The following is a 10,041-nucleotide window of genomic DNA, read 5'->3' as shown; positions in this document are numbered from 1 at the left end:
TTTTATTGACAATTTGTTTACACATACTCCGTATAAGATAAGCAAACACACGAACGTCGTCATTAAGTGGACTTATTTATTTTTTAGGAAATTTTAATTAAAGGTAAACAAGTGCGACTGAGTAAAACTTAAGACCATCAACAATATCTGAATTCTGAAGCTGTCTTAAATTGAAACTGGGAGTTGAAAAAGTGGCTCTGTATTGTTGAACTGAATAGAGTTGCCGCAAAGGTTCCTTGTAAGGGACAAAGAGTAAGGCGGCTCATCCATGGCTAGCCATTGATTAAGTTGGAATGTATTTCGGGTGCAATGACCGTCGAAATAATGAGTGGTGACTTTTAGGTAGGAAACATACCAACCCGCCCTAAACCAAGCACCGTTTTGTGCCAGTTCGATTTTGCAAACATCAACACACTTGTTATCTTTGAAGCTAAAAAAGTCTAAGGTATTCCTCTCGAAATAGTTGTGGCCGTATTCCATGATCCCATGGTCCCATAGAGCGTTTACTTGAACCTTGTTACCTTGCGCGTCATATAATTTGATATCCACGTTAGCGTCTGTGCCCGCACCATCCACATCTCCGGTCTTCAAATGGACTACATAGGCGCAATTGTCCTCCTACATGTAAAGTATGAGCGAAATATGTAATCATATACAGAGTACAACAGAAACCAAAGATTTGTAATTGAAATATGCAATGTATTACTGCCTCCGTTCCAATTATTTGTTTACTTTGATTAAAATTTTAATAAAATAGATAAACAAATAATTAAACGGATCGATATATCAAGACCGAATGAGGCCCTATATATCAGTCAAAAACATACAAGTACATAAATCGAAATATTAGATCATACGGATTACGGAGTATACGTGAAGTGTTTTAAAATGATTAATTTCGATAATAATGAAAGGTTGTATGCATGGATTGCAATTAAATAAATAAACTTACAGAAGACACAAGAAGTGCAAATGCGAGGAGGAGAGTAAGACTAGTGAAGGCTGCTGCTATCTTTGCCATATTTTTTTGTTTTATGTGGGAATCGAGAAAGTGTAGGTGGTTGTGTGTTTTTCCCGAATAAACTTCACAATTATTTATAGGCCAATATTGGGCCCTAACTCATTTTTCATAAATTTTTTTTTTTTTGTGTTAGCAGGGATCCTCCCTGACAAGCGGTTTGAATCTCCTTCCAGATGCGAAAAGCGATTTAATGGGTTGACCCCTCCCAAGTTTGGCTTTCATTCGCAAGAGTCAAGAATCGAACCCCTGACCACTTGTTTAAGAGATGAGAGCCCTTACCACTCACACCAGCCAACTTTGGTCTCATTTTTCATAAAATGTCATTACATGCCCCACCTACAAACTTAGATTAAACCCACAATTACATACCCCAACTTTTTTTTTCCCTTTTTACCCTTACCTTTTCAACTTTTTCTTAAATACTCTATTTTCCCCTACGTTACCTTTGGTGTGGTACGGAGGGAATATATTAAACTCGACGGTCGTGTCTAAATATTAGGTTAGCGTTTGTAATTTTTTATGAAACTTACATGACAGTATTGGCAAAATGTTTTGATTCATATATCCTCATAGCCGAGTACAGAGGGGCCATTAAAAACCAGAAAAGATCCTCTTTAGTAGGTACTCTCTCCAGTACCTTTCAGTCCTTTTTGAGGGTCTAGATTTCGTTTCGGAACGATTCAACGGTCGATTATTTTGAAGAGGTGGAAAGGGAATAATGATTTTATATTTTGTATTAGAGGAAATGTAAGAAAATGGAGAGGAAAAATAATGGAGAGGATCCATACTCATTAAAAACCAAACCTACATCAAGTTGCATAAATAGGACCGCGAATTTCGCTATCAACAAAACTAATTGTCATTCCAAATACTAGAGCATAGGATGATAGGAACTATTGCTTTTTATGTGTCATTTCTTTTCTCTTATGTCGTTTTCGATTCTCGGAAAAAAATATTACTCCCTTTGTTTTTTTTTAATTGTCATTCTCACTTTTCGAGATACTCACTTCTCTCTTCAATATCTGTCAAAATATATGACTAAATATGTTGAAATGTATACTCATATTAAAGCTCTATTCGTAAGGAATTTTATGGTGTAATTTTTATAATTTTCCGACCAATATATTTTTGTATAAATTGAATTCAAAGACTCGCCTAGTAAATTAAAAACGTCAATTATTTTAGAACGGAGGAAGTACTTGTATGAGACTATCCATAAAAATGGTAATGAATAATATGAAATGGTTGATGAATAAAAATAGGACCAAGTAAAATAATTATTATATGTTTCAAAATAGGGTACGAAAATTACATAAAGACGGTGAAAAAGATGGTATTAGTTGATTGTGATATTGTCCTACAATAAAAGGGTTATATTCTTTCATGTACATGATTGACCAATTTACCTTCCGACCACTTCAACGCACGTACATTTCAATCATCCCATGATTCCCATCAATTTACTCCCTCAATCCTTAAGCCACCCCATGCCGCCACCACCTCAATCTCCACTGCATCCTCTTGTGCGGCCTCTGCCTAGAGCCGCCCTACCCCGCCCGCCTAGACTCGTCTCCTACCCCACCCATCACCTACACGTTCCCCTTCACTCTACCCCCACGCTAGACCACCATGATCGACCCACCACCGTCAACCACGACCACGCCCCATCCTCTGCAACTACCCCTCCTCCTCCTCCAACCAGGCCCCATCCCTCAACCACCCATAATTGTAAAAAAAAAAATAGAATTGCGGAAAAAACCCCTAATTAGAAAACACCTTAATTTAAATCCACAGAAAAAATAGTTCTTGTAATTTGTTTAATAAAATCGAATATTAACTTATTTGATGAGTGGATTTAGATTCTTAATTGGAGAATTTGCAACCGACTGTGTCCAAATCATCGACTGAGGATGGGCGTAGACGGTAGAGTTGTCGCATATACTGTCCAAGACACAATTTGGATTCGATCGCTTCTTGCTGAGTTGGGTATTTTTCTCCGTCGTCATCCAATGAAAATTTTTGGGTTATTTAACAAGAATAATCCAAACTATCGCTAGTCTTCTCTAAATAATCCCAACTATAATTTAACTTATAATAATACGATTTTAGCAATCATTTTTTCTTCTATTGTACCTAGACCGGGCAAATGGGTCAGACCCGAATGATCCGATCTAAGAAGGCTGACCCAAGACCCAAAAATGACTCGAAACCCGAATTAATCCAACCCGACCAAGACCGACCCGAACATTTTCTGACCCAATGTTGACCCGACACGAGATGAGCCAAATCAAAAAGACCCGACTCATAATTGACTCGATCCCAAATGACTTAAAGTGACCCAAAATGACCTGAAACGACTATTAAAGTAGAATCAAGTCCAAATTTAGGAGTGAGTTTCAAAAAATCAATCGTCTAGGGTTCCTAGGGTTTCCGTCTAAAAATCTTAGGGTTCCTCCTCTTTCTCGAGGCTCTTTCTCACGATTTTTGATCGTGTGAAAGGTCTTTCCACGTTGTTTTTGCTTGTAGTTTTTGTTTTCTATGCAGGTACAAAGGATGAGTTCTTCACGAGAGGCAAACCGAAAAGATAAGGGGCCGGTTATAAGCGAAGAGGAGAACGAACACACGGCCTTCGAATGGGAGGACGAAGGTAATTCGAAGGTTGATAGCAAGGTTCTAGTTGGGAAATTATGGGCATCGAGGGCTTTGAATGTGAAGGCGGCCATCGACACTATGGTACGGCTGTGGAATCCCTCAAAATCGATCCTTGGCAATGTTGTTGACGCGAAGGAAAAGATCTTTATATTTCGTTTCGAAGGAGATAGGGATAAAGCGAGAGTTCTTGAAGGGCAGCCATGGCACTTCGAGAAATTCGTCTGGTGCTTCAATGAACCTAATCGCGCTGGTAAGGTTACTGACGTACCTCTTTTCCATTTTCCCATTTGGGCTCGAGTGTACGATCTTCCTATATCGGGGAGAACTAGCCAGGCTAATATACGGCGAATTGGGGCAAGCCTGGGTACTTTTGTTGCAGCAGATGATAGCCAATACACTGAACTGGATAGGGCAATACGAGTTAGAGTAATTCATGATGTTCGAAAATCCCTAAAAGCTACAATTCCTATTAAAATGAAGGAAGGGAGGGTGGTGAATTTTGATGTAAAATATGAGAGGTTACCTATCTTCTGCTATGGCTGCGGTGTGATGGGTCATGGGGAAAAGGACTGCGATAATGGACCGTATGAGGAGGATGAGCTTTCTTTTGGGGAGTGGCTCCGGGCATCCCCGTGGAAGGTTACTAAGACGAAGGCAGATGGGGGAGGTCAGGCGAGAAGGGATTTGAATGGGTTGTTTGATGCGGAGAAGAAACGTGCAGAGGAGAACGATATTAGTTTGATGATCGAAAGATTACAATCAATTGCTATTGACCTTAAAACTAAGAAGGCGAGAGCAGCTCCAGGAGGGAGGGAGCGGGCAGAAGACGAGGTCAGTAATGGGCAGCTGCAGACAGAGAATTTGAGCGTGGTGCTAGGGGAGGATGAGAACTCAGGCAGGGGGAATGAGGGTGGTACTGAAGGGGAGCGAATTGTTGCTGACAGCACTGGTGTACAGCACCACGAAAAAGGGGGGAGGGAGGCTGTTGTGGGAGCGGAAAATATGACGGGGGTTGATATGAGTGGCGGAATGAAAAGCTTGTCAGGGGGAGGGAATCATAATATGACAGGGGGAGGTAAGCGGAGGGAGTGGAAGAAATTGGCAAGGGTGGGAGAAAGGGAGCCGGTGGGTGAGGTTAGTAGTGGAAGCGGCAGTAAAAGGAGCAGGGACGAGGAGTTGGTTGTTGGGGGTGAAAAACGAATGAGGACAATTCTAGACGGGGGCGTCTTAGTACCTGAGGCGGAGGTTGAGATATCTCAACCCCGCCAGGCCCAATGAATCTCCTAAGTCTCAACTGTCGGGGCTTGGGCAACCCCGACACGGTGAATGCCCTTCGTACTTTGGTGCGAAGGGAAGCCCCGGCCATGATGTTTTTATGCGAGACGAAACTTTGTGGTCGTGATATGCGGAGGGTGAGGGAGAAATTAGATGGCTATGATGGGATTGAGGTTGATAGCATGGGAAGATCGGGGGGTCTTGCGTTCTTATGGAAGAGGGAGGTGGATTGTAGGTTTGTGTCGGCTTCTGTTCATCACATGGATTTCCATGTTCGGGAGGGGGAGAAAGAATGGAGAGTTACGGGCTTCTATGGCTGGCCAATGGTCTCAGATCATCACCTTTCTTGGGAGCTCCTTCGTCTTCTCCATGGACAATCATCTTTACCATGGGTTTGTGTGGGGGATTTTAATGAGATTCTTTTTTCTACGGAGATGAAAGGGGGCAGTCGGGCTCAATGACAAATGAACAACTTCCAATCGGCGATTGATGATTGTGCGCTGAAGGATGTTCCATGGGAAGGATACGTTTTTACTTTCGATAATGGTCAAGCAGGTCTTGATAACCGGCAATGTCGATTAGACCGTGCCTTCTGCTCTGATTCTTGGCACGATCTCTACCCGTATACACGGCTCTTTAACCTTGATCGAGAATGGTCCGATCACGCACCTATCAAGCTGGTTTTTGACAGACGGGAGATTGGAGGAAAAGCGAGGAGTCGATTTCGATTTGAACAAATTTGGGTGGGGGAGGAGGGGTGTGAAGAGGCTATAGTCCGTGGGGTGGAGAGAGGTAATGGGGATCTGATGGAAGCCTTACGGGGATGTGCACGAGAGCTGCAAGCTTGGAAGAAGATAAGCATAGGCAAAATAAATCGATCGTTGGAGGCAAAACGCAGACAATTGGCCCGGTTAAATGAGGGGGATCGTTCGGAAGTGGCGGTGAAAAGAAGAAGGAAATTGATAGCTGAGATAGCTGGGCTATATAAGCAAGAAGAACAATATTGGAGGCAACGCTCGCGTGCTCTTTGGTTAAGGGATGGGGATCGAAATACGAAGTTTTTCCACAATAGAGCGGGGGAAAGGAAGAGGAAGAATTTTATTGGGATGCTTGTCGATGACGAGGGGCGGGAACGAGTAGGTGATGAGGCCGTGTCTATGGTTGCTAATAACTATTTCCAGGAACTGTTCACTTCGGCCGAACCAAGCAATTTTGATGATGTCTTACTCGGTCTGGAGGGGCGAATTACTGACGATATGAACCGCGTATTACGAGTGATTATAGTGAAGTTTGAGATCGTCGAGGCACTCAATCAAATGCATCCTTTAAAAGCTCCCGGTCCGGATGGTATGAATGGTTTATTCTATCAATCGTATTGGCAAATTATTGGTCCCGATGTGGTGCACACGGTCCTTGGAGTCCTGAAAGGTGAAGTATCCCCGAGTGGTCTAAATAAGACCAATATTGTTCTAATCCCGAAGAAAAAGGCGCCGGATAAGATTCGTGACTTCCGACCGATAAGCCTGTGTAATGTGGTCTATAAACTGGTATCCAAAGTCCTAGCTAATCGCCTGAAAGTGTTCCTAGGGGAGATTATATCAGAGAATCAGAGTGCCTTCACTCCAGGTCGGCTGATTTCTGATAATATTTTAATTGCGTTCGAATTATTTCATCATATGAAGAATAGCAGACAAAGAGAGGGACATATGGCGGTAAAGCTAGATATGGCTAAGGCGTATGATAGGGTGGAATGGGTCTTTTTGCGCCGGGTATTGAACACGATGGGGTTCGATGAGAGGTGGGTAGCGAGAGTTATGGACTGCGTTTCGACAGTAACTTTCTCGGTCCTTATTAACGGGTGCCCATCTGAGGAGTTTCAACCTGCGAGGGGGCTACGACAGGGGGATCCTCTATCTCCATATTTATTTCTGTTATGTGCAGAGGCCTTGTCTAGCATGATCCGAAGAGTTGTGGAGAACAATTCGCTGCATGGGATTCGTATTGCTAATTCGGCTCCTACAATTTCGCATCTCCTCTTCGCTGACGATAGTATATTCTTCTCGCGGGCCACGATAGAGGATGCTACGGTTATTAATGACATTTTGAGGAGATATGAGCGAGCCTCGGGTCGATTAGTGAGTCTTGATAAGACAACTGTCTCGTTCGGCGAGGAAGAGGAGAGGAGGAGAAGGGATATCATTGCGGCTGAGTTAGGGGTCGTGCAAGTGGAGGAGCAGGCTCGCTATTTGGGTCTGCCCACGGTCATTGGTCGATCAAAGAAGGTTATAACGGATATTATTCGCGATAAGCTTTGCAAACGTCTACAAGGATGGCGCGGGAAGGTGTTGTCGAGGGCTGGTAAGGAGATTCTCATAAAGGCTGTTGCCAATTCGCTCCCTACCTATGTGATGAGTGTGTTTAAAATTCCCGCTAGTTTCTGTGACGAGTTGCGATCGATAGTGGCCCGCTTTTGGTGGGGACATGACGAGAACAAGAGAGGGATCCATTGGGTGGCGTGGAAACGGATGGCTCGGCCTAAAGGTGTGGGAGGGATGGGCTTTCGCGATTTCCAGCTGTTCAATCTTGCGTTGCTGGGCAAGCAGGCGTGGCGTCTTATAACCAATCCGGACAGCCTTTGGACCCGTTTGATGAAGGCGAAATATTTCCCGAATGATGATTTTATGACCGCTAGATTGGGTAGTAATCCTAGCTATACATGGCGAAGCATTTTCGATGCTCGAAAGGTTATGGACCAAGGCTTGCGACGGCGTATTGGTGATGGCTTAGACACGTTGATTTGGGGTCAGGCGTGGATTCCAAACTCGCATTCTGGGCGTATTATATCGCCGTGTGGTCCGGGGAACGAGGTGTTGAGGGTTGCGGACCTGCTTATGCCGAATGGGACCGATTGGGATGAGGTGAAGCTAAATCATTTCTTTCTGGAGTTTGAAAGGGAAAGGATAAGAAATATTCGGGTCAGCCCTAACAGACCGCGGGATATATGGTATTGGGGGCAGGAAAGAGATGGTATATACACCGTTCGGAGCGCGTATAGGATGCTGGCTGGTGAGGTGGGGGATGTGGCTGATAGCTCGGATGGGGATAGAGGCAAGCGCCTTTGGAAGCGGCTGTGGAACTTTTCGGTTTGGCCTCGCGTGAAACTCTTCTTTTGGCAACTGTGTAGTGAAGCACTAGCTACGAGGGCGAACATTGTGGCACGAGTCGGAGGTGAGTCTACTACTTGTTCTTTATGTCAATCTTCTTTTGAGTCTAGTTTACATTTGTTTCGAGATTGTGGGGTGGCTAAGTGGGTGTGGGAGGGCTTGGGGGTTGAGGGTGTGGCGGAGCAACAAGGGAGCGACGTGAAGGAATGGGTAGAGGCTTGTTGGCAGGAGATGTGTGTGACGGAGGGTGTCATGTTAATGGTGGGATGCTGGGCTATCTGGGAACACCGTAATAAGGTCATTTTCGACAATATTCCAGTTGACCCGGAGCATATTGTGCGAAGGACTAGGGATGTGATTCATGAGGGAGTTGGGGACTGTGGTGAGGCGGCTCGGGATACAGTAGGCGCGGGACGAATGAAGCGTGGAGAGAGGGAGGAAGGTGGGTGGAAGGGAGCGCGGCCGGGGTATGTTAAAATTAATGTTGACGCGGGGGTGAAGGAGGGCGAGGGAGTGACTACGGGGATTGTGTGTCGAGATTCATATGGAGATGTGATGTGGGGCGTGTCAATAAGTCGTGAGCAAAGTTGGGAGGTTCCTGTGGCTGAGGCGTGTGCGGTGCTTGATGGGATGGAGGAGGCGGTGCAGCGAGGGATTCAAAATGTTGAAGTTGAGAGCGACTGTCTACAGGTTATCGAAGCTCTTAAAGATAGGAAGACGGGACGAAGTGGATTTGCACTCTTGATCGAAGACATTCTTGTTTGTAGTACTCAGTTTCAGTCGGTCATCTGATCACATGTGTCTCGTAACAATAACTGTGTAGCTCATGCTTTAGCTCATTGTTTTCCTCGTGTGTTGGGTAAAGTTGTATGGGATGATGGATTACCATCGTCTGCAAACTCTGCTGTTCGTTTTGATAAGTTATTAATTGAGTAAAGCCTTCGGGCTGTTGTTTTCAAAAAAAGTCCAAATTCAGGAGTAGGTTACAAGTAGGGGTAAGCAAGTTTAGGTCCGGACCGGAAAAATGGACCGGACCGGACCATTTGGTCTGGACAAAACCCGGACCGAATTTTTTAGGTCTGGTCCTCGGTCCTCATTTCTTGAGTTTTCGGTCTTCGGGCCGGTCCGGACCAAATCCGAATATTTTAGGTCCGGATCAAATGGACCGAATTTTATGTTTCTAAAGACCATCGTTAGAATATTATAAACTAAATTACCATTTTATCATCACAAGACATTATAAATTAATATTGAGTATTTTTTTTCTCAAAAACAATCGTCTAATTATTCATCGACATTTAATTTAGTGAAACTTAAATGTAATTATCATACACGAAATAGTGAAAGAATTAGTTCTAGGTCCATTTCGGTCTAAGACCGGACCGGACCGAATATTTCGGGTTTGGTCCGGTCCAAGACCGAAATTTTTAGGTCCGGTCTTCGGTCCACAAAAATTTTATTTTCGGTCTTCGATCCAGTCCGGTTTGGTCCGGTCCGATCCGGTCAAGACCGATGCTCAGCCCTAGTTACAAGTCAAGGTTGTATCACTTGTAACATAAACTATTTAAACTTGCGTCTTTATTTTCAACTCACATAGTCACATGGTCGAATTTTGTTGTTTGTTAGTCCAAATTAACGATTAAAATGCGGAAGTGGTTTCATTTGGATCAAGATTGAAACTAATTCATTGATGGGTCTTATTCGGATCGAGTTATAATCAGGTTAATAGTAATATGTTTTTAATCAATGTAAAAATGCTACAATGTATAATCAATAATTTTGATCATAAATCCTTGTATAAAACGATTTTACAAGTTTATTGTAAAACAGACTCTCTTTATAACAGCCTCAGCCCATTAACATGGTTAAGTTTGAATCCGTTGTGAAACCGCCCTTCATGGTTACAAGTTACAACCTACAATATAACGG

At 43.7% G+C, this 10,041-nt stretch overlaps 1 long non-coding RNA gene across 1 annotated transcript; it reads right to left on the bottom strand.

The window, feature by feature from the left end:
- On the bottom strand, positions 1–1,067 carry LOC141652089 (uncharacterized). The gene is made up of 2 exons (XR_012546964.1): positions 953–1,067; positions 1–618 (listed from the first exon to the last, which is right to left on the bottom strand). It is a non-coding gene; the product is annotated as an uncharacterized LOC141652089 (long non-coding RNA).
- Positions 1,068–10,041: the final 8,974 nt, after the last annotated feature.

The sequence above is a fragment of the Silene latifolia genome, chromosome 4, assembly GCF_048544455.1.
Source record: "Silene latifolia isolate original U9 population chromosome 4, ASM4854445v1, whole genome shotgun sequence".
Classification (NCBI taxonomy): Eukaryota; Viridiplantae; Streptophyta; class Magnoliopsida; order Caryophyllales; family Caryophyllaceae; genus Silene; species Silene latifolia.
This window is presented reverse-complemented; position numbering and strand designations above follow the sequence as displayed.